Raw genomic sequence first — 25,693 nt, 5'->3', positions numbered from 1 at the left:
CTGTATTCGCTTTCTGATCTGGGATGACTAGTATAACTAAATATTGTGAAAATGATATAATGTTGTAAGAACACATTTATTGCTTGTTTTTTTCTATTAAAAGGTTCTAAGATCAGCAATCGTAGCATAGAGAACGGTTTGACAGTTTCGAGTAGTCTCTGTAACTAAATTATCTGATGACTACAATCTGCTCTCTGTGCACACGGGATCCAATTTATTACATATTGTTCTACATCACTGCAAAGTTTCTTCCATCAAAAGCTTTTTGCTACACAATCATCAATTATTCTTTACGCTCTGTGACTTGTGCACTTGGCGTAATCACAGGAAGTACAATGCTCGCTCTGCATTTCGTAAATCTGCATAGCAAACGTTCTTGAGTTTCAAACTAAGGTTGCATTCGAAACAATTGACATCCACTGTACTCTGAGTCTGCCTTCGTCCACTCTTCGCAACTTCCATCTTCTCTATGATTTCCTATACTCGTGAATTATAAAGCTGCTGTCTTCCTACTTGAGCTATCACTATTCGTTTGTTTCATTCCTGGTTTATGGATTACTTCATAGTCAAGCCCTCTCATTAACAAACATGATGGATCTTTCTTAGCTAATAACAATTTTAAAGACGCTTGGTCTGCAATCACTTTGAATTTCCGACACTACAAATAGCAACGAAATAAGAGATTCCGTAAACACCTGCTAATATTTATTTTCCATTTGCCGAATAATTACTTTCAGTCTTATTCAACTGTCTGGAGGCATATGCTACCTGATGTTCTTTCCCATGAGCAGTCTGACTTAAAATACTACCTAAAGCATGGTCGAAGACACCATACAAAAGTATGAATTCGTGTTCAAAGTCATGGAATATTAACACATGATCTGGTACAAATATCTTCTCGAGTTTCTCGAATGCTTCTTGACACTTTATTGTCCACAAAAACTAATACCTTTTCATAGCAACTTAGTTAATGGTTACGCAATTACAGTGAATCCCTTTATTAACTTATGATAACAATTGCATAATTTAATAAACGTCTGTAATTTTGTTGCATCGGTAAATCACGCACGTCGAAAGTAAGTCGAGGATCCGTCCTCACTCTTTCTTGACAGATAACATCCCCAAGATAGCTAACTTGCGCCTGAGCCGAATGGCATTTCTCCACACTAAGTGTAAGGTGTGTTGCCCTGAATCTGCTAAATACATCATCCCGACGTTTTGCACGATCTTCTATATTTCTTCAATACACGATTGTATCGTCGAGATATACCTTACACATTCGTGGTTTTAATCCACAAAGTACAAAATCTATTTTTCAGTCTAAACGACATTCTTCGATATTCGTAGTGATCTGAAAGTATCGTGAAAGCTGATTTGCCTTCGGGAAACATTTCTAATTGGTGATAAAAACTTCTAAGACCAATCATTGAAAAATATTTACATCTTTCTAGGTTGTCTAGTTTATGTGTGACGTCCGGGATCAGATATGTATCCGTTGTAGTTTGGCCGTTCAAGTAATTGCAGGTACAAAAAAAAATGGATATTTTCGATTACTATCAACTGGCTTTTTGAGTAATATAACAATATTTACTGATCACGGTTATTTTCTATGATCGCTGATACCCCTCACGTAATAGTTGATCTATCAGTTCGTTTAATAGTGCCTGTGGGTGTTTCGATATTCTGTATGGGTTCCTATAGACTCGTGAATTATCTGCTGCTGGTACGCTGTGTTGTTTAGTAGGAGTCACTGGTAGTGGAGCATCTGAACAAAATCATGCTAAATATCCCAAAAACAAAGTATCCATGGCTTCCCGTTCACTGTATTTCAAGTGACGAACCTTGGCACATAGTAGAGATGAACTGACGGCTTTTTTCATGCCTCGATCATCTCTTGATCCATCGATATTCTCATCATTGAGTATCTCTGAGTTCGCTGTAATTAATCCTTTTGGGAGATTCACTTCACCTGTCCCAAAGTTGTCAAAGCTTACCCAATTTCATTAAGTACTTCACATTTCTGCAATGGCTCAACCAGATAATCACTACTGTGGCACATTGGCACCCGCAGATAACCAAACCAACTTCCCTATGCCAGAAAATACTTTTTCATCCGTAATATTCTCTAATGCATTTGCATGCAGTTCGGTTGGCGACACCTTAGCTGCTATGTGGCGCTGAAACATTTAGAGCTGTTGGCTCACCGGAAACAAGTTCCCACGAAGTTCAACTGTCTTCCGTGCAAGATTAAATTTTGTGTGACGCCTAACCAGAAAGCCAAGTCTGAGAATACCTTTGTCCCACAATGGGCAATACTTCCACATGCTCACGAAACACTAAAGTTCCATTCCTAAAAATGAGCTGTGTTGTCCCAGTTCCAATTCACACAAATTTTATATCTTGCAGTCTTATATCTTCCCAACCCATGAGGTCTAGACTAACCACAGATACATGAACATCAGTATAGACTAAAAATTTACATTCTTTACCACTTACACAGCCCATCAAACAGCAGTACCTCTTTGCATTAGTGTCTGCAGTACTCTGACTCACTGGGAGCGTTTCCCGACGGACGAAACATCACCGTTTATGTTTAATGTTTACTGCTGCTTATTTTCGTTTCCTTATTTCTTTCTATTCCCACACTTGTTTGCCTTGCGACCAAAACGCCGAGATCTGTAACACTGTTAATTGCTCTACTCTTTCAAACGCCCTCTCTTCCCACAACGATAACAATTCTTTTCAGACGCAAAAACGTATTGGTGCAGCAATTTCTATCTCTTGCAGATGCATAGCAACACTTAGTGCTGCGCCATATACTCTGGAGTCTCCAGGAGCACTCTTCGCGAAAACTCCACAAGAATTCCTAGCAGAAACACATCGACAGCTCTGTTTTCAGCTTCACTGAGTATGAAGCGATCCGCTTCTGTATTCCCTCTCAACTGATACGTTTGCGCATTTAAGGATCCTGTCCGAAATAGTTTCCACGGTCTCATTTTCATTCTCTCCCGACCCACTCACTTTTCCTCTCAAAGAAAAAAAAGAAAAGAGCTGTACTGCTTACGGTATCTCTAACGCCAACCTTCCGCTAATTATTCAGATGTACTTGCCTTGCTCAGCGTTTCGTGATACGTCACGCACGTCTTGGCTTCACCCGTCATGAGTAAATCTGTCATCTGCAGAGTAGTTTCAACTGACCATTCACTCATTCCGACTGCAGACAATTCATAATTAACGCATACAATTTACGTCCTCTTTTGTTCTGCCACAGAGGGGAGTGATTAAGTTAGCTACTGGAGGAACTACTAAAAAGTGAGTCATTGCTGTTGTCGACATAAATTCGCTCGAACCCAACTGTGGTTCTTGCGCAGCCTGCATGGATTCTAACTAAGCCATCAATTCATCATGGCATAACTTGCATTGAGCATTTTTCTCAAAAACTGTGACACTTGCTCCGTCAGAGCGGTTATATTATAACTAGCAGAGCTACCTTTGGCATTTCTGTGCAATTTACAACTGTCTTATATTTATACTGAAAACATTTGCCTAAAACAGAGCAACATATACCAAACAAGAATAATACAAATTAAAATGTGGAGTATAGACTCAACTATGCCTGAACGTCGCCCAGCGACACTCACTGTACTCGTGGGCAATATGACCGTACCGTCTACAAGAAGAGCAAGTTACTGGTACGAACTGTTCAATATGATCCGCTAAATTATAGATAGTACGTCTCAGGGTCAATTTGACCATTCCTCTTAATCCCCACAAAACAAAAGTTCCATAGGTTTCACAAAAGATGCTTGGAACATAGGACGCCCATCAGTACCCCTAAACACGGCCAAATCACAAACAAAAGAAGAGAAAAATGTCTTTTGTGCTTGCGGCCATGTGGGTATGGCAACGATGTGTGAACGCCGCAGATGCAGACAACTGTCTGTGATTTCCAGGTGCTGCAGTCGATCATTCACGATGTCAAATGCTCTGATGATGGCTTCAGAATGCACTCCTCTGGTAATAATGTACAAAGGGGCCACGTGCAGACAGCTCCGTGTGAAGTCAGGATAACCGCTGGGAAACTGTGAAGCATCTTCGATGCTAGTGAAACATTATTAGTGCTCAACCATTTATTCACAATGTTTACAGGTCGTCCTTCCACCCTACCCTCGGCTGTTGCTTATGCACGTGCGTGTTGGATCCCAGCTGACATATGTCCAATCAGCTCAGCATGTGCATGCCCAGGAGAGGTGTTAGCGACCTCAGCGCCACGGTGGCTTGCCGGAAAGCAGGCGCTACAGTTGCCCAGTATGAAGTGGTCTTGTGCTGGCTGGAGTGTCCTCGGTTCCACTACAAATTCTGTGATGGCCATTGATGAACCATCAATGGTGTACCTGGTGTCTATAGTCTTGTGGTCAGTTGATCTCCTCCCTACTGGCCTGGATGTTGAACAGGAACATGGACACCAAGAGAATCTATTGGTAGCTTCTGTCTTGAACTTCAGTAATGGCAGCACTCTGTGATGTGATGTTGTTTGAAGACAGTCGATTTCTCCGTCAGTAGATGGTTGGTGGCGAGAAGCATGAGGTTCACCAGGTGGGGGACATAATCTCGACTACCAGTGCTATCAGTGTGAATGTCATCTATCCTAAAGATCAACTTCTGACAACAGATGAAACGCTCGAGTATTTAAAGGTTCTCATGCAAGGCTCAGTTCGTAATGAGTGCCTGTGTCCTCTTATTATGCTATGAGGGTGAGTCAAATGAAAACCTTAAATTTGAAATAACAAATCGAAATTTCGCGCCGTTATCCTGTAAGTTGGTAAGCATGCTACAAACAGCGTGCAGAATGGCCTGTAGGTGGCAGCATAGTGCAGATGCACACATACCGTCGCAGTATCAGTATAAAGATGGCAGCCCCACTTGCGACTTGTACCAGGAAAGAACAGCGTTCTGTTTTTCGGTTTTTGCGTAGTGATGGTGTGAAACATATTGAAATTCATCAGCGAATGAAGGTTCAGTACAGTGATGCATGTTCGTCACAGCAGGAAGTCTACGAATGAAGTAGGAAGTTCGCAAATGGTGTGACTTGAGTGGAAGATGCTCCTCGTCCAGGTCAGGCAAAACGAGTTGTGACTCCACAGAACATAGCAGCAGTTTAAGCCATAGTGAAGGGAAACCGTCGAGTGACGCTGAATAAAATTGCAGCATATTTACAGATTAGTCATGGGTCAGCACACCACATTGTGCATGACGTGCTCCTGTTTCACAGAGTGTCTGCAAGATGGGTGCATCGGCAGCTGACTCCTGAAACGAGAGAACGACGTGTTGATGCTTGTGAAGAACTTCTTCGGCGCTTTGAACGAGAAGATGATGGCTTCCTTGCAAAAATCGTTACTTGGGACGAAACCTGGGTTCACTTCAACCAACCGGAAACGAAGAGAGCGAGCAAAGAATGGCGCCATTCCTCATCACCAAAACCAAAGAAGATTCCAACAGAACCATCAGCTGGGAAGGTTATGCTTATTCTCTTTCGGGACGAAAAATGAGTCATTTTGCAGCATTACATGCCTAGAGGGACAACTGTCACAAGTGCATCATACACAGATCTGCTAAAAAATCATCAGCGGCCTGCAATCAAATCGTGGACTGCTGTCAGCAAGTGTACTTTTGCAACATGACAATGCAAGGCCTCACACTGCCCGTACAACAGTTGCAACGATCACAGACCTGCATTTTGAGAGTCTTTCTCGTTCACCATACTCAACAGACCTTGCCCCAAGTGATTTCCATATGTTTGGACCACGCAAAGACGCAATGGGATGAAAAAAGTTCCGTTCTGGTGAAGAGGTACACCACGCGGTGCATGAGTGGTTGCGCGGACTACCAAAAGAATTTTTTCTAAAGGAATTTATGCACTTTGTAAGCGCTGGACGACTTGCATTGAGCGTGGGGGAGATTATGTTGAAAAGTGATACAGCTTTGTACCACTTCAGCACAATAAATAATATTTAAAAAAATATTTAAGGTTTTCGTTTGACTCACCCTCGTATATTCACTCAGCAGGCTGTGAACTGCTACGTCTATTCCTTTGTGTGCGCTTGTGAAACAGAGTTTATTACTGCATGTCTTATGTGTTAACGAATATGCTTGTCTCGTTTCCTTCGATTTTATTTCCCAGTTTCCTCTCTGGTGAATGTGTATCCTCAGTCAACAGACGGCCCGACCCACCTCCGACATACTTGCTCGCTTCCTGCTTCCGCCTCTGCCTCTGGCATGGCTTTGTTTGCCTGTGGCAGTGTGATAGAGTTTAACAAAATTTCTGATTTCCACCCCTAGTCTGTGCTGTAACTTACTGTGTCAGGCCAACCAAGAAAAATGTTTGTAACCAGTGATCGCCATGGTCTGTGGCTTGATGTATGACTGAAAGAGCAAGGCATATAATAGAAATATAACGCCTCAGAACCGTCAGCAAAGAGAAGCACCAACCACCATCATCCAAGGTAGTTTTGGGGAGTACTACGGTGTATTGCTCATGTATTGTGCTCATAAAAAGCAAACCGGCACAGGAAAATCCTACAGGAATCTCCTGACACATTTTTTTTTTTTTTTTTGCTGTCAATACGAAGTGTCGGTGGAAGCTGTCCAAGGAGGAGCTTTTCTCCACGACACACTCCAGCTCACTCGACACAGAACAGCCACACACGATGATTCATCAGATTACCAAAGTTTACAGCAGCACCACTACTTCCTTTCTCCTCGGACGAAGAAATCATTGCGTGACAGACATTCCCAGAATGATGAAGGACTGATCTGGGAAGTGGAATGGTTTCCGAAAAGCCAGAATGCAGACTAATGCAACCGAGGTGTCTGCGATTTCATGATCTTTGTGGGAATAATGTGTTGAGAAGGACTAAAACCATTACTAAATCTATAGGTCACAGCTCCACTATTTCGAGGTGGAAAATGAAACCTTTTAACTTCTAGTAAAATGTTGTCAGCTGTATTTGAGGTCTTCAGTACTACAAACAGTTGATACCTACAGAAGAATTAAGCTTTCCCTGTCATGGAAGAATTATTTCAGCAGCGCTTTACGAAGCTTTTTATTTATTTATTTTTATCGCTGGATAACAGGTGCAGTTAGCTGTTTGCGTGTTTACACGTATAGGCCTGCCTTCCCTCGGATCTCTTCTTGAGGGTTAGGCTGCGCTATCGACGTCCAGTGACTACAGAAAGGTACAGAATGACTAAACAGAATTTCTAGTTGGTGCCCTGCTCTCAATGTAGAAAAAAGTAAGTTAATGCGGACGAGTAGGGAAAACAATCCCGTAACGTTGCGATACAGCACTATTAATATGCTGCTTGACTCAGTGTGCCATCCCCATGATGTTATTGTGAAAATTTACGAAACTAGTGCGACGATATAAAAACAACTGAAATAACGAAAATATTGATAAAAGCCATAAAGACGATGCGTTGTAATTATTGCAATGAAATATTTTAAAATGATATAGAAAGAGAAAAATGAAAATTAACATTAATACGAAAACTATGTATTTCAGAGATAATCGGTGAACAAACATAAAAATGAGTAGACGGTCCTCTAACGAGGAAGAAAGAGAGAAAACTAACTACTCTTCGTTTTGTTCTTGATTGTAGAAGGACATCATTTACGATTCGTGATGAGAATGGTATGTGTTTGTTATTAATACTGTAAGAAAAAACAATCTCATGATAATAATAATTAATTCTATAAATAAGTAAACTTGTGTTTTCCATTCAATACCGTAGAGAAAGGATCCCATAATTATTACTGAATAATTGTCAGTTTTCGTATAATGAGCTGATTTTGTTTCAAAGACGCCATAACGGGAGAGAAACTAATTTTTTCATTACGCCGCACGGCTTAACAATAGGAACTCACTCGCTGAGAATTATCTGCTTAAGTGTTTCACTTGAAAGTGAATCAATACACTACTGGCCATTAAAATTGCTACACCACGAAGATGACGTGCTAAAGACGCGAAATTTAACCCACAGGAAGAAGATGCTGTGATATGCAAATGATTAGCTTTTCAGAGCATTCACACAAGCTTGGCACCGGTGGCGACACCTACAACGTGCTCACATGAGGAAAGTTTCCAAACGATTTCTCATACACAAACAGCAGTTGACCAGCGTTCCCTGGTGAAACGTTGTTGTGATGCCTCGTGTAAGGTGGAGAAATGCGTACCATCACGTTTCCGACTTTGATAAAGGTCGGGTTGTAGCCTATCGCGATTGCGGTTTATCGTCTCGCGACATTGCTGCTCGCGTTGTTCGAGACCCAATGACTGTTTGCAGAATATGGACTCGGTGGGTTCAGGAGGGTAATACAGAACGCCGTGCTGGAACTCAACGGCCTCGTATCACTAGCAGTCGAAATGACAGGCATCTTATCCGCATGGCTGTAATGGATCGTGCAGCCACGTCTCGATCCCTGAGTCAACAGATGGGTACGTTTGCAAGACAACAACCGTCTGCACGAAAAGTTTGACGACGTTTGCAGCAGCATGGACTATCAGCTCGGAGATCATGGCTGCGGTTACCCTTGACGCTGTATCACAGACAGGAGCGCCTGCGATGGTGTACTCAATGATGAACTTGGGTGCACGAATGGCAAAATGTCATTTTTTCGGATGAATCCAGGTTCTGCTTACAGCATCATGATGGTCGCATCCGTGTTTGGAGACATCACGGTGAACGCACATTCGAAGCGTGTATTCGTCATCGCCATACTGGCGTACCACCCGAAGTGATGGTATGGGGTGCCATTGGTTACATGTCTTGGTCATCTCTTGTTCGCATTGACGGCACTTTGAACAGTGGATGTTACATTTCAGATGTGTTACGACCCGTGGCTCTACCCTTCATTCGATCCCTGCGAAACCCTACATTTCAGCAGGATAATGCACGACCGCATGTTGCAGGTCCTGTACGGGCCTTTGTGGATACAGAAAATGTTCGACTTCTGCCCTGGCCAGCACATTCTTAAGATCTCTCACCAATTGAAAGCCGGCCGGTGTGGCCGTGTGGTTCTAGGCGCTTCAGTCTGGAACCGTGTGACCGCTACTGTCGCAGGTTCGAATCCTGCCTCGGGCATGGCTGTGTGTGATGTCCTTAGGTTAGTTAGGTTTAAGTAGTTCTAAGTTCTAGGTGACTGATGACCACAGATGTTAAGTCCCATAGTGCTCAGAGTCATTTAAACCATTTTTTTAACCAATTCAAAACGTCTAGTCAATGGTGGCTGAGCAACTGGCTCGTCACAATACGCCAGTCACTACTCTTGATGAACTGTGGTATGGTGTTGAAGCTGCATGGGGAGCTGTACCTGTACACGCCATGTTGTGTGATGTCCTTAGGTTAGTTAGGTTTAAGTAGTTCTAAGTCTAGGGGACTGATAACCATAGATGTTAAGTCCCATAGTGCTCAGAGCCATTTTTTGTACACGCCATCCAAGCTCTGTTTGACTCAATGCCCAGGCGTATCATGGCCGTTATTACGGCCAGAGGTGGTTGTTCTGGGTACTGATTTCTCAGGATCTATGCACCCAAATTGCGCAAAAATGTAATCACATGTCAGTTCTAGTATAATATATTTGTCCAATGAATACCCGTTTATCATCTGCACTCCTTCTTAGTGTAGCAACTTTAATGGCCAATAGTGTATTTCATTGCAGAAAGAGTTTTTGTGTTAGCCTGGACCAGTCAGCATGGGTCCGGTGTAACACGATTCATTACATAAAAAATAATTGTAATTCAGATGTGAATAGAAAATAGCTTTCAAAGAATTTTAATCAGTTCTGTAAGAAGATTTCAATGCGAACCTCACAGAAAGCCCAGAATCTCTTCTCATTAATAGAACAATGAAGCTGGTCGGATTTTAATGTGCGCAAAATTTAGCATTGCTACATTTCATGCGTAATACGTTAAACACAAACATGCTAGCCCGCTTAAACTCGCAGTTGAAAATAAGTTAACATTACTCGCACTACAATCAAAGCCTTTCACGTAACCGTAAAGATTTTGGTGCACTTTAACACAGCATTTCAGCTTTCGGTTGCAGAGCAGCTCTTCGCGTCTGCAAACGAAGAAAGGTACGCGAAACATAATATTCCAATAACGACAGGCCCTCAGAAATCTAAAGTGTCTGGGGCCAAGGCGCCCAAGAAAAGTACATTTCCTTTTATTGAAAATAGAAAAGCTCCATTAATTGGCTTTAACGGTGCTGCACTTCCTAATTTGCAACCATTCATACCAGAGAACATCGTTATGTGTTAGTAGAATTGAGTATTCTGCATTTACAACTGCATTTACCATTGATACTGAGAATAAGTCATCTTAATTATTTCTTGTGCTACACGAACATCCATTAAACATCTAGGCGTAACGTTGCAAAGCGATATGAAAGTAAATGAGCACGGCAGATTGGCAGTCGGGAATTCGAATGTTCGACTTCGTTTTATGGGGAGAATTTTGGGAAATGTAGCTCATCTATAAAGGAGACGGCGTTCGTGCGACCAATTCTTGAGTAGTGTGCGAGTGTTCTGGATCACCACGAGGTCGGATTAAAGGAAGACGTCGCAGCATTTCAGAGATCTGCTGGTAAGTTTGTTTCTGGTAGGTTCGATCTGCATGCAAATATTATGGAAACGCTTCGTGAACTGAAATGATAATCCCTGGAAGGAGGACGACGTTCTTTTTGAGAAACACAATTGAGGAAACGTAGAGAACAAACATCTGCTGCTGACAGCGAAACAATTGTTGTGCCGCCAAGGTATGTTTCGCATAAGGATCACGAAGCAAGCGAAGACATATTAGGACTCGTATAGAGGCATACAGGCAGTCGTTTCCCTTCGTTCCACTTACGAATAAAATAGGAAATAAAATGCCTAGTTTGATACATGATACCATCCGCCATACACTATACGGTGGTTCGCGGAGGATATAAGCTGATGTACAGAGCAATCCATATAAACCTGAACTACTTTAACGAGTCGTAATATTTGAACCAATAATGCTACATATCTGCAATTTTGGGAGATGATAAAACACAATTGGGTATTGCAAAATACTGACAGCAGATGGTTCAAATGGCTCTGAGCACTATGGGACCTAACTGCTGTGGTCATCGTCCCCTAGAACTTAGAACTACTTAAACCTAACTAACCTAAGGACATCACACACATGCCCGAAGCAGGATTCGAACCTGCGACCGCAGCAGTCGTGCGGCTCCAGGCTGTAGCGCCTAGAACCGCTCGGCCACTCCGGCCGGCTGACAGCAGATGTTGGAGGTGCCCTCCACCAGCATCGATGCATAACTGCCCTCGTTTCACCATATTCTGCGACATTCTGGGAAGCACAGGGTGAACACAAAATTTTGCTCTAATTATAACAGTTTATTACAGAATAACCGTTTGACATAATAATTTACATTTAATGCCGTTACTTAGGTTAGTGTTACTAGTTTCTAAGACCACTTGCGTTAGTAAACCCCAACGTGTGCTCCCTTGGTAGCTCGGAGAATGTCGAGGCGGTATTCCAGTTCCCGCCAGGTGTTCCGTAACATGTGTTCTGGTCAGCAACTGGTGTGACGAAGACTGTGTCCTTGATATAGCCCCAGAAAAGAAAGTCAAGGGGCCTTATGTCTGGAGGGGGTAGTGGTGTCCGGATCGGTGGACTGGAATGGACGGTCCAACACCCTGGCCACATCGCTCTCCAGACCTTAGGCCCCTTGACTTTCCTTTCTGTGGCTATATCAAGGACACAGTCTTCGACACACCAGTTGCTGACGTCGCCGAACTGAAGGCTAGGATACAAGCTGCTGTGGGTACTGTGACAGAACACATGTTACGAAACACCTGGCGGGAACTGGAATACCGCCTCGACATTGTCCGAGCTACCAAGGGAGCACACGTTGAGGTTTACTAACGTAAGTGGTCTTGAAAAAATCTAGTATCACTAACCTATATAACGGCATCAAATGTAAATTATTATATCAAACGGTTATTGTGTTATAAATTTTTATAATCAGGGCAAGACTTTGTGCTTACCCTGTGTATCATCGCCAATGTTGCATATTTCGTCTGCAATGGTTTCACGGAGTTCTGCAGTTGTACGTGGTCATTTATTGTGCACTTGGCTTTAAACATAACTCCACAAGAACATATCCGCGGATTGGGAGGGTTAGCTCCGGTGATTGAGCGGGGGGTGGGGTGGTGGGGGGGGGTGGGGGGGGGGGGGGTTGGAGGGGAGAGGGCACAAATTTTTTTAAATTATTCGGTCACCAAAGAACCTGGTAACAAGTTGCGTGGAGGCGTTCGACGTGTGACACGTTGCTCCATCTTGTTGGAAATAACCTTCTGCAAGTTCGATGTCATCCATTGAAGATGCTCGTATAAGCTGTAGTGTCTATAGTCGTATCAAAGAAACTGGGGCCTACAGTCCTGAATACTAATACCGCGCACAGCACTCCGACCTTTACACCAGCCCAATATCTGCCGTTTTGTGCCCTGACGTAACCTGACAGAGCCGGCCGCGGTGGCCGACCGGTTCTAGGCGCTTCAGCCTGGAACCGCACGACCACTACTGTCGCAGGTTCGAACCCTGCCTCGGGCGTGGATGTGTGTGATGTCTTCAGGTTAGTTAGGTTTAAGTAGTTCTAAGCTCTAGGGGACTGATGACCTCAGATGTTAAGTCCCATAGTGCTCAGAGCCATCTGAAGCATTTTTAATCTGAGAGATGGAACCATGCCTAATCTGTAAACCAATTTATGGAGACAATGTCTGGACGTTGAATAAGATCAACTGAAACCACAGACAGTAACGCATTCTTCTCTCACGATTTGTTTCTTGTAATGCTTGCATCATGTGCACTCTGTAAGGTCGCAATATCGATTTCTGTGCAGCTCTCTGACATGTGCCATATGAAATGCCTCTCTCTGGCTCAATCGACGGAAAGATTTCATGGGGAGTTCACCAAGGGTCTTAGAACATTATCAATAATCTCTGGACTCAGGGAAAGATTTCATGGGGAGTTCACCAAGGGTCTTAGAACATTATCAATAATCTCTGGACTCAGTGGTGATGTATGTTTACCACTGTCACTGTTTAGTACACCAGTTGCCAGCAGCTTCCTTACTGTTGATAAAATTCAGTAAAGTTTTCTGGGTTTGTGACCGCATTATGAATATATAAAACTACCGATGTTTCGGTCACTGTTGCAAGTGACTTTTTTCAGGGTGTTTTTGTTTACTCGCCCTGACGAAGATCACTTGCAACAGTGAACGAAACGTCAGTAGTTTTACATACTGACAATGCGGTCACAAACGCAGAAAAATTTTATTGACTGTGACAATAGCCGTGGAAGCCTACGTTCATAGTCGATAAAATTGTTGTCTTTATTGGAACATCGTGCACATTGAGTTCTCTCTGCAATGCCCGTTGTGTTATAACCAATGAGACTGCCCTCGGATATTTTCACTACACAAAGCCGCTTTCGAAGCGTGTACTCTATATTTCTGCCTGATAAAGGCAGCAAACTAATCACTTGCTCATTATTCTCAAGCGGCCCGAACTACACACTCACAGACTTCACAACCGCAACTGATGATTCAATGAACGATTTAACTCGATACGAGCAAGCGCGGAATTATACCGGACAAAGGACCTCAAGCGCCGAAACAACTATCAACTTGACAACAACGGGCGGTACTTTTGATTCTCCCAGAGCTACTGGGATCATCTGAACAACTTTGCCTTTCCTAAAGGCTTTCGGAGGGAAATTATGACACACTGAAGTAGTTCAGATTTCTATGGATTTTCCAGTAGATGTATTAAAATTACAAGAACCTCACAATCGACGATTTGAATTTGGGACCGTTGCACGATTCAGCCGAAGAAAAGAAACAGATTTGAATTCCGCCGACCGTCGTCCGAAACATGTAAGTTCGGGCGCTAAGATCGATTGTACAGAGACCGCGTACGTACTGGCGTACTGATTTGAAAAGATTGGCCATCGTCTGCTGGTTTTCTTATTTTTATTTATTTTATTTTTCATTAACAGTACAGATTAACCCAACGCCTTGAAATATAAGGTGGTCTGGATATTACTAAACCTAATTGCAGAGACTTCGTATTGTTACAATCTTATTGGCATGCATCTGTTAATGTTATTTTAAATAATGTATAGAACATAATATATAAATTTACTCCAAGGTTACAAAGTATTTAATGATTTACGATTGTTAAAGTGATTCTATATAATTTGCTTCTGCGTAACTGAGTGGAATATGAAATGGAAGCGGTAAAGAAAGCAAAAAAATGTAATACAATAAGTGTGGTAGAACTAAGTTGCAATATGTAGAGGGAAATGATATCCTACATTTTAGATAATTAACATAGTCCAACCAGCTTGTTGATTGATAGTAGCATTTTTTTTTACCAATCTCAGGAGAGATGGTCTCGGTTGAACCTCGAGCTATTCTCATGTGAAATAGAGTGTGTTTTTGTAGGTTTGTTGTGCTTGCGTGTATTGACATATTATGAGAGTGCTGAATGTCAGAACACTACATGATATTCAGTAGCTGTTTATTTGTGCAATTGTTGGTCGTTGTATTTTCTATGCGCACCTAGTTTCACACAGATATTTTTTTACGCAGATATTTTTTTAAACAGATATTTTACACAGATATTACATTTGACACAAGAAATAGAAATTTTTTTCTTTATATAAAGAATAAAGTTATGGTTGTAAATACATTAGTAGAAATAGAATGTGCTTCATTCTTACTTGATTGTGTGTGCGTGTGTGTTTGGATCTTACGGGCGCCCAACGACGATCTCATCAGCGGCCTTACACTTACCAAAACAAATGAAAGTGCAGATAAACTAAAATTGTTGACGCTCATGCTCTCGAAATCACCTCACAGTCAGTCTATCTCACATGCACTAAAACCAGTTAGGAGGGAAAGTAGCTATACATGAAATTAAAAACTAGAGAAAACAAAAGACAGAGGAGCTAAAAGAAAAGCACAGGGATATGTGACTGGCTAACCATTTATCAAAAAACTTGGGTAGAGATTAAAAACATCTCCCTAAAATCTTGTAGAAAACATTAGAAAATTCATGCAACTTTAAAATTTGAACCACTTGCTTAAATAGAGCGCTGATCTGTCGGCAAATCCGCCGCAGCCCGCTGGTCGGAAAATAAACCGCAATCGAACAAAATGCGGCGCACAGTGATTGGCACGGCACGAGCACCACACATTGGAAGGGCCTCCATCACTGCAGTATTCATTACATAATTTAACAGAGTCCTTTCATGATTTGGTGCCTGGTTTATACGGAAAATGCATTTCGTATAACATGCATTGATTGAAGCTGTACGAAAATAGGGAATAAACTTCTGTCTGCACATAATACGACGAATAATACAGTACTCCTTGTGCACTGTATACTACATACGCTATACAGGGTGGTCCATTAATAGTGACCGGGCCAAATATCTCACGAAATAAGCATCAAACGAAAAAACTACAAAGAACGAAACTCGTCGAGCTTGAAGGGGGAAACCAGATGTTGCTATGGTTGGACCACTAGATGGTGCTGCCATATGTCAAATGGATATCAACAGCATTTTTTTAAATAGGCACCCCCCATTTTTATTACATATTCGTTTAGTACCTAAAGAAATATGAATGATTTAGTTGGACCACTTTTTTCGCTTTGTGATAGGTGGCGCTGTAATAGTCACAAACATATGGCTCACAATTTTAGACGAACAGTTGGTAACAGGTAGGTTTTTTAAATTAAAATACAGAACGTAGGTAAGTTTGAACATTTTATTTCGGTTGTTCCAATGTGATACATGTACCTTTGTGAACTTACCATTTCTGAGAACGCATGCTGTTAATACAATAATTGCTCAAAATGATGTTCGTCAACCTCAATGCATTTGGCAATACGTGTAACGACATCCTCTCAACAGCGAGTAGTTCGCCTTCCGTAATGTTCGCACATGCATTGACAATGCGCTGACGCATGTTCTCAGGCGTTGTCGGTGGATCACGATAGCAGATATCCTTCAACTTTCCCCACAGAAAGAAATCCGGGGACGTCAGATCCGGTGAACGTGCTGGCCATGGTACGGAGCTTCGACGACCAATCCACGTGTCATGAAATATGCTATTCAATACCGCTTCAAGCCGGCCGCTGTGGTCTAGCGGTTCTAGGCGCTCAGTCCGGAACTGCGCGACTGCTACGGTCGCAGGTTCGAATCCTGCCTCGGGCATGGATGTGTGTGATGTCCTTAGGTTAGTTAGGTTTAAGTAGTTCTAAGTTCTAAGGGACTGATGACCACAGATGTTAAGTCCCATACTGCTCAGAGCCAATACCGCTTCAAACGCACGTGAGCCATGTGCCGGACATCCATCATGTTGGAAGTACATCGCCATTCTGTCATGCAGTGATACATCTTGTAGGAACATCGGTAGAACATTACGTAGGAAATCAGCATACATTGCACCATTTAGATTGCCATCGATAAAATTGGGGCCAATTATCCTTCCTCCCATAATGTCGCACCATACATTAATCCGCCAAGGTCACTTATGTTCCACTTGTCGCAGCCATCGTGGATTTTCCGTCGCCCAATAGTGCATATTACGCCGGTTTACGTTACCGCTGTTGTTGAATGACGATTCGTCTAAATAGAACGTGTGCAAAAATTTCCGATTCACGCGCAATTTGTCTGCTACTGATGTGCGGATTAGCCGTGACAGCAGCTAAAACACCTACTTGGGCATCATCATTTATTGCAGATCTTGGTTGACGTTTCATATGTGGCTGAACACTTCCTGTTTCCTTAAATAACATAAATATCCGGCGAACGGTCCGGACACTTGTATGATGTAGTCCAGGATACCGAGCAGCACACATAGCACACGCCCGTTGGGCATTTTTATCACAATAGCTGTACATTAGCACGATATCGACCTTTTACGCAATTGGTAAACGGTCCATTTTAACACGGGTAATGTATCACGAAGCAAATACCGTCCTCACTGGCGGAATGTTACGTAATACCACGTACTTTACGTTTGTGACTATTACAGCGCCATGTATCACAAAGTGAAGAAAGTGGCCCAACTACAACAATCATATTTCTTTACGTACTACACGAATATGTAATAAAAATGGGCGTTCCTATTTTTTAAAAAACTCAGTTCATATCCATTTGAGCTATGGCAGCGCCATCTAGCGGTCCAACCATAGCGCCATCTGATCTCTCCCTTCAGGCTAGACAAGTTTCGTCCTTTTTAGTTTTTTCGTTTGACGCTTGTTTCGTGAGATATTTGGCCCGGTCAGGGTCAATGGACCACCCTGTATAATGTATCGTTCGGGAGGAGGAGCCCTCTGCCGGTGCCACTGTGACCTTTACGGACCTCCGTATTGGCGTTCTGATTTGAAAAGATTGAAACATTGACCTCCTTCGGCAGACGTCGGTCGTCGGCATAGTTCTCCGTTGTCGGTGCTACAGAGACCTCTGCGGACGCTGAAATAATGATCGGCCGGGTGAGAGACAAAGGAAGAGAGAGAGAGAGAGAGAGAGAGAGAGAGAGAGAGAGAGAGAGGGTGGGTGGGAAGAGAGAGAGAGTGAGAGGGGGGGGGGGGGGAGAAGACGTTTTCCTGAGTGAAGCGACAGGTAGCTCACGCAGTGTGGAAGACCGCATTCATCGAACCGCGGCAAGGTGTTCGGAGAGTGTAGTCTGGTGGGATCCGAGCGGCTAAGCCGCGTCCCTGGAGAACCGTGGGACGTACGGCCTCGTCGCAGCGCACGTAGCCGGCCCGGCCCGAGCTGTGGCGCTGGCGTACTGCGGGCCAAAGTTTCCGATTAATGCTCACCTGCAGCTGGCGCCTGCACTGGCGCCAGTCTGCCGTTTCTTCCCCCCTCTTCTCTTCTCTTCTCGCGGCGCGTCTCCTCCGCCGCTGCCGACTCCAGCCGCGGGCCCCCAGGGAGGTATTCCGGGGCCGGCGGCCGGATGAGAGCATCAATCTCTTGACGAACTGCCGGCGCTCGAGAGCCACCGCTCCTCGCTCCTCTCTCTCTCGGTCGTCCGCCAAACAGCGCGCAGCTCCCTGGAGTTTCTTTCACTGTTTGTGGACACAGCCTGGCTACATTTTACCTTCCAGCGGCCTTTTTACTGCTGTTTTGTTGAAAACTGAGATTTTCAGACCGTGGCTGTGTAAAAAATACAAAAAGCAATCAGCCACTGTTAATAACGCTGTTTATTTACCCAACAGCGCCCTTACCAGTTTGGAACCGACAGGCTCTAGTTTACATTACATTTGTTGTTATTTGCGTTAAGTTGGCTGCTCTTTTCTCCCATTCTGATAAAAGTTCCGTGTGGTGTTCGCACCCTACAGCAATACATGATTTCAGAAACGGCCGATGTAACTGTAACTCTATCTAATAAAGAATGAAAACAATGTGAATAAACCTCTAACGTAGATTTAGATCAGTTTTAGGTTATCTGCATCGAAATGCCTGCGTCATTGTAGCGTGCATGTGATCACGAAACAGTAAAAAACTGCATAAAATACTTTTTTGACTTATGTATGAACATAATGAATTTGATCCACAGTAATATCTATTTCATAGTTCGCAACGAACCGGCTATCGGCTTCTTAGGCTTCGTCAGATAGCTTAATACGAAACATGTAGTCCACACAACTTCAGCGAAAATTCATAGCTGTACAAAAGTTGTTGTACAAAGATATGTGATGCTTTATGACTAGATTGACATCCATGAGCCATGGACCTTGCCGTTCGTCGAGAGGCTTGCGTGCCTCAGCGATACAGAGAGCACTACTGCGACTTCCATCACAACGGAGGGTATCAAATGGATCAAGTGGCTCTGAGCACTATGGGACTTAACATCTGTGGTCATCAGTCCCCTAGAACTTAGAACTACTTAAACCTAACTAACCTAAGGACATCACACATCCATGCCCGAGGCAGGATTCGAACCTGCAACCGTAGCAGTCGCGCGGTGCCGGACTGAGCGCCTAGAACCGCTAGACCACCGCGGCCGGCGAAGATTAGATGGGTAGATCACATAACTAATGAGGAGGTACTGAATCGAATTGGAGTGAAGAGAAATTTGTGGCACAACTTGACTAGAAGAAGGGATAGGTTAGTCGGGCATATTCTGAGGCACCAAGGGATCACCAATTTAGTACTGGAGGGCAGCGTGGAGGGTAAATATCGTAGAGGGAGACCAATAAATTAATACACTAAACAGATTCAGAAGGATGTGGGTTGCAGTAGATACTGGGAGATGAAGAAGCTTGCACAAGATAGAGTAGCATGGAGAGCTGCATCAAACCAGTCTCTGGACTGAAGACCACAACAACAACAATAAGGGTGAGTAATGGAGCTTTGTTTGGTCATTAAGGACCAGGTCAGGATTCTTTGATTGATGTTTATTAATGGCCAGAATTTCGAGTAATGTTAGTTTTCTGCCTTTATTTCCGTTATCTAGAATATCACATTCCACATCGTATGAATGACAGTCATTCAGAATATGTCCAGCAAATGTGGAATTTTTCTTTTTCAGTGTCCAACTCCTTTCATGCTCAGTCAGTATAGTAGTTACACCCCAGCCAGACTGACCTACAGATAATTTGCTACCCACATTGCAGGAAATCCTATAAATTACACTCTGTTCTAATGGTAGAACTTTATTGTTACTGTTGAACAGAAGGTGGGCAACATTAATCCTAGTGTATATAGCTGGAGTATATATCCTGGAGTTTAGTATAACACACACACACACACACACGCAGAACTGTTTACACGTTTTAAATTTTCTACTGTCACATCCAAGCCGTACGTTAACAACTCTGAGAAACTAGTTGTTTGGCATTGTTTTATCTATGACACCACCATCTTTCTATACAATCAACTGTGTGCTAACAACGGTTCATGTATAAAATGCGTGTTTGATGATCACCTGCTTTTATTTTAAACTCAAATGTCAACTGGTTTCAGTCTTGGACCATATATGGTTTAAGCCACCACATTGCATAAGTCATTACTTAAATAATGCGTAGTGCATAACATGAAAATCAGTATACGACACACGACTTTAGAGGCAAACAAACGAATACTAAATGGACACAGAGCAATACTGAAGGGAAGTGCAGGACTGCAAGTATTTGAGTACTTTTAGTCCTGATCATCTCTTCAGTACTGCTCTGTGTATGTTTAGTATTCGTATTTTTGCTTTTAAAAGTCTGCATCGTACATTGATATTCGTGGCATTCACTACACAGTATTTGAGTAATAACAAATGTAATGCGGTGGCTTAAACCATTTTAACCTTTATCTGTGAAGATAGTCAAAGACTGAAACTGGTTTTGGTTTCAAATAAAATCAGCTGATGGTCAAATATACATTACTTGATGGCTGATGTTATTCACTTTCCAAAATGGTTTAAAAATCTGAGTGAATGTGTGTGTGTGTGTTGTGTGTGTGCGTGTGTGTGTGTGTGTGTGTGTGTGTGTGTGTGTGTTTGGGTGGGTGAGTAAGTGGGTAGGTGGGTGGTCCGAAAGAACAGACACCCTATCCATGTAAGTCCCCCCCATCACCATGAATCATGGACCTTGCCGTTGGTGGGGAGGCTTGCGTGCCTCAACGATACAGATAGCCGTACCGTACGTGCAACCACAACGGAGGGGTATCTGTTGAGAGGCCAGACAAACGTGTGGTTCCTCAAGAGGGGCAGGAGCCTTTTCAGTAGTTGCAGGGGCAACAGTCTGGATGATTGACTGATCTGGTCCTGTAACACTAACCAAAATGGCCTTGGTGTTGTGGTACTGCGAACGGCTGAAAGCAAGGGGAAACTACAGCCGTAATTTTTCCCGAGGGCATGAAGCTTAACTGTATGATTAAATGATGATGGCGTCCTCTTGGGTAAAATATTCCGGAGTTAAAATAGTCCCCCATTCGGATCTCCGGGCGGGGACTACTCAAGAGGACGTCGTTATCAGGAGAAAGAAAACTGGCGTTCTACGGATCGGAGCGTGGAATATCAGATCCCTTAATCGGATTGGTAGGTCAGAAAATTTAAAAAGGGAAATGGATAGGTTAAAGTTAAATACAGCGGGAATTGGTGAAGTTCGGTGGCAGGAGGAACAAGACTTTTGGTCAGGTGAATACAGGGTTATAAATACAAAATCAAACGGGGGTAATGCAGGAGTAGGTTTAATAATGAATAAAAAATAGGAGTGCGGGTAAGCTACTGCAAACTGCATAGTGAACGCATTATTGTGGCCAAGGTAGACACGAAGCCCACGCCTACTACAGTAGTACAGGTTTATATGCCAACTAGCTCTGCATATGATGAAGAAATTGGTTAAATGTATGATGAGATAAAAGAAATTATTCAGGTAGTGAAGCGAGATGAAAATTTAATAGTCATGGGTGACTGGAATTCGACAGTAGGAAAAGGAAAAGAAGGAAACGTAGTGGGTGAATATGGATTGGGGATAAGAAATGAAAGAGGAAGCCGCCTGGTAGAATTTTGCACAGAGCATAACTTAATCGTAGCTAACGCTTGGTTCAAGAATCACGAAAGAAGGTTGTACACATGGAAGAAGCCTGGAGATATTGATAGATTATATAATGGTAAGACAGAGATTTAGGAACCAGGTTTTAAATTGTAAGCTTGCACAGGATAGAGTAGTTGGAGAGCTGCATCAAACCAGTCTCAGGACTGAAGACCACAACAACAACAACATCCATATAAGTATATAGTTCTGGCAATACCGGCCATGACATTCTTCTTCTGTGCGGATGCACACGTGTTCCCCGAACTCTTACGGGAGTTGATAAGAATGTGTTCCACGAGTAATGAGTGTGTTGTGGTAGGGCACTATGAATGTAGTGTGTGGACATACAAGGTGAGAATGTGAGTCTCGCGCGAAGCGTGCACGAGATAGTCCCTGCATTCAAGCTATCATCCGTGCCTAGGTGGTTCAGATGGATAGAGCGTCTGCCATGTAAGCAGGAGATCCCAGGTTCGAGTCCCGGTCGGGACACACATTTTCACCTGTCCCCGTTGATCTATGTCAACGCCCGTAAGCAGCTGAAGGTACATTTTACATGTGTGGTTCCTAATTTAAGTTGTTCGTCACTGTAATTCCTAGGTATTAAGTTGAATTTCTGGCCTTTAGATTTACCGTACAACCGAATGGTAACGGATTCCTTTTAGCACTCATGTGTATGACGTCACACTTTTCATTATTTATGGTCAATTTACAACTACCGCACCATACAGATATCTTTTCTAAATTGTTTTGCAACTTGTTTTGATCTTTTGATGACTTTACTAGACGATAAACGACAGCATCATCGGCAAACAGCGTAAGACAGCTGCTCAGATTGTCGCCTAAGTAGTTTATGTAGATAAAGAACAGCAGATAGCCTGTAATACTACCCTGTTTTATTCGATGACTTTCTGTCAATTACTACGAACTGTGACCTCCCTGACGAATCCAGTCACATAACTGAGACGATATTCCATAAGCACGCAGTTCGACTACAAGCCATCAAGCATTTCGTGTATCTAAAGAGCTAGTTGTGTTTACAAGAATGATGTTTTCTAAATTCGTGTTGATCTAACTCTGTGTTGATTATATGTCAATAGACAGTACTCTCGTAGGTGTTTCATAAAGTTCTAACACAAAACATATTACAAAATCCTGCTGCAAATGGACGTTAATGATATGCTCGCGTCATTTATTTGATTGTTCCTACTGCATTTTTTAATACTGGTGTGACCTGTGCAACTGTGACTAATCTTTGGGCTTCGTCTAGCGAGCGGTTGTGTCTTTGTATCTAAATTTATGATATGAGAACCGAGAAACAGAAACCAGACTACGGTTCTACGCGACGAAGAACAAGGTAGTGAGGAATTCGGTGAGAATGGTGTGAGACTGATATTTAGCTAAGTTGCTCCGTTGCACTGTAATTTCACATGTTTGAAGATTCACTTAGAGTAACAAAGATAGAGCCCCGCACATGATTTGATCTACTAATACAACATTAGAATGCACGAAGCTTAAACAATGTGCATAAAAATTAAATAGATTTTTTTCAACGCTGGGCGTCCTACTGGGATTCATGTATTCTGAAATTTCATAAATCCGTTGTTCTGTGAAATACGTATCGTATTTTGTTCTTGCAGATGTTGTAGTAATGTGTATTACAATGTCTTCTTATAATGAGTTCATTGTATCTCTTCTGGGAGCTAATGAACTCGATATCGTGGGCCCAAAGAATTCCATTATCATAATATTTGATATTTTGTTCGCTGATGGAATCACGTTACAGTTTTAAGGTTATCTCTCTTAAATTTTAATTCAGTTGCTCACTTTGGACTGACTGCCTTACAGTTCCATTTCAAGTTGTTCTGTATTTCTAACTGCGTTACTAAAACCTGTGCCTCCAATTGAAACTACCTTGTGGGTTGAAATTATGAGCCGGACCAGAAATCGAATTTGCGGATAAGTGCTCTACCGGTTGAGGTATCCAAACACGACTCACGATGCGCCCGCACAGTTTTATTTCCAACAGTACCTCAGTTCAAAGGCCTAGGTTTCAGTCTCGGTCTGATGAACTCTTTCAGTTTGTCGGGAAGTCTCAGATCAGCGTACGCTGCGCTGCAGAGATATAATACATTCTGTGTCTATAGTTGTTTCGCAGTATGTCGTGGATCTATCGGCGACAGTTTTCTTTCCCTTCATTCCACTAGATTATGAGTCCATCTTTCTTAAAGCGCTCGTGGAACATTGCTTTAGATACTTCAAGTTGTCTACCAATATACTCTTCAAAATCGCTAAGCTTTATCTCAATGTTTATGAATTTAATATTGCGTAACGCACTGTCAGTGTGGTATAATGACGGTTTTGCCACATTGCGATGGATAATTCTGCGATCCGAAGAGCTTTCGTCTTCCTAGCAATCTCACTAATCCCGTTTCTTAAAGCGCTCGTGGAACATTGCTTTAGATACTTCAAGTTCTCTACCAATATACTCTTCAAAATCGCTAAGCTTTATCTCAATGTTTATGAATTTAATATTGCGTAACGCACTGTCAGTGTGGTATAATGACGGTTTTGCCACATTGCGATGGATAATTCTGCGATCCGAAGAGCTTTCGTCTTCCTAGCAATCTCACTAATCCCGTTTCTTAAAGCGCTCGTGGAACATTGCTTTAGATACTTCAAGTTCTCTACCAATATACTCTTCAAAATCGCTAAGCTTTATCTCAATGTTTATGAATTTAATATTGCCTAACGCACTGTCAGTGTGGTACAATGACGGTTTTGCCACATTGCGATGGATAATTCTGCGATCCGAAGAGCTTTCGTCTTCCTAGCAATCTCACTAATCCCGTTTTCGTACGAGGAGTTCGTCAGAGCCAGATCTATGTTACATTTTTGAATACCAGTTTTCAATGTAGTAATGACAATATCATTACTCTTTTCATAAAGGTTATAGACGCTCAGCATACTTTCAAATCTTTATTCTGTCATTAACTGCTTTATCGTCCCACATTGTTGATCGAAAGTCACTGTCTACGACAGTAGCACAAATTTCGTATCAAATCTAAAGATGTAGTCTAGCTTTTGGACGTCAGTATTTTTACTTGTACGTGCTACATGAAAGATCGAGACCCTTTGGTGCTCCATAACGGCATGTATTAATTTGTAGTTAAAGGTCATTGCTGCTTTTTTCTTCGAATTTCCTGCGCGGTGTGCTCTATCATTGCTTCCTATTCCTACTATATTATTCTGTATACATTAGTGCTATTGGACAAATATGAGTTAGTTAAGTGGGTGATGACAAGTTACATAACGCTGTTCATATCTGCTTGAGAATTCTGCAATTTTGTCTACATGCAGCTAATGTCATGGATTCCACGTAGTATTTACAGTGATTTTATTACAGTTGTCAGAGAATGGCCGTTCCATTATTTGCGTTCTATTTTCATTTTATGCCAGAAGAAATGTTTCTTATGCTAGTGACAATTTTTAAAGCTTGCTTCATATGTATAAAGATTTTCTTATGATTAATATGTTGTCAGCAATTTCTCTCAAGGTTTCTTAATTTTTTGGCGATGGATAATATTTGTTTACCCTTTATATTGGCTTTCACGAACGATTTTAATTCTTACGACGATAAAGAATGTTCGTCAGACTGTTTAGCCAAATGTAACTGTTTCCTAACTGAAAATATCGAAGCGCATTCGGAATTTTGCTCATCAAAGTCGTCTTGGTGTTGTAGAGGCAGAAGTTCTCTTTGAAAATCGTAGAATACGACTGCAGGCAGCGTTGCACTCGTATCTGCAATGAGGCTAATGTTATTGAAAATAACACGTTACATCAGCCTGTGCAGCTGTGTCCTCATAACATACCATTATACTCGGTATGACAATATTAATTGAGGCAACCGAGCGATGGCGTCTAATTGCATCCTGTTTGCTCAACGGCTGACGAGAGAAGAAGTGCAGAGGACCAAGGTAATGCTGAAAGTCACCCAAAACAATGATGGATGACATTCCTTCAGAGTGTGCCTCTGTAAGCGTT

The sequence above is a fragment of the Schistocerca serialis genome, chromosome 8 (assembly GCF_023864345.2).
Source record: "Schistocerca serialis cubense isolate TAMUIC-IGC-003099 chromosome 8, iqSchSeri2.2, whole genome shotgun sequence".
NCBI lineage: Eukaryota > Metazoa > Arthropoda > Insecta > Orthoptera > Acrididae > Schistocerca > Schistocerca serialis.
Note: the sequence above shows the minus strand (reverse complement) of the source record.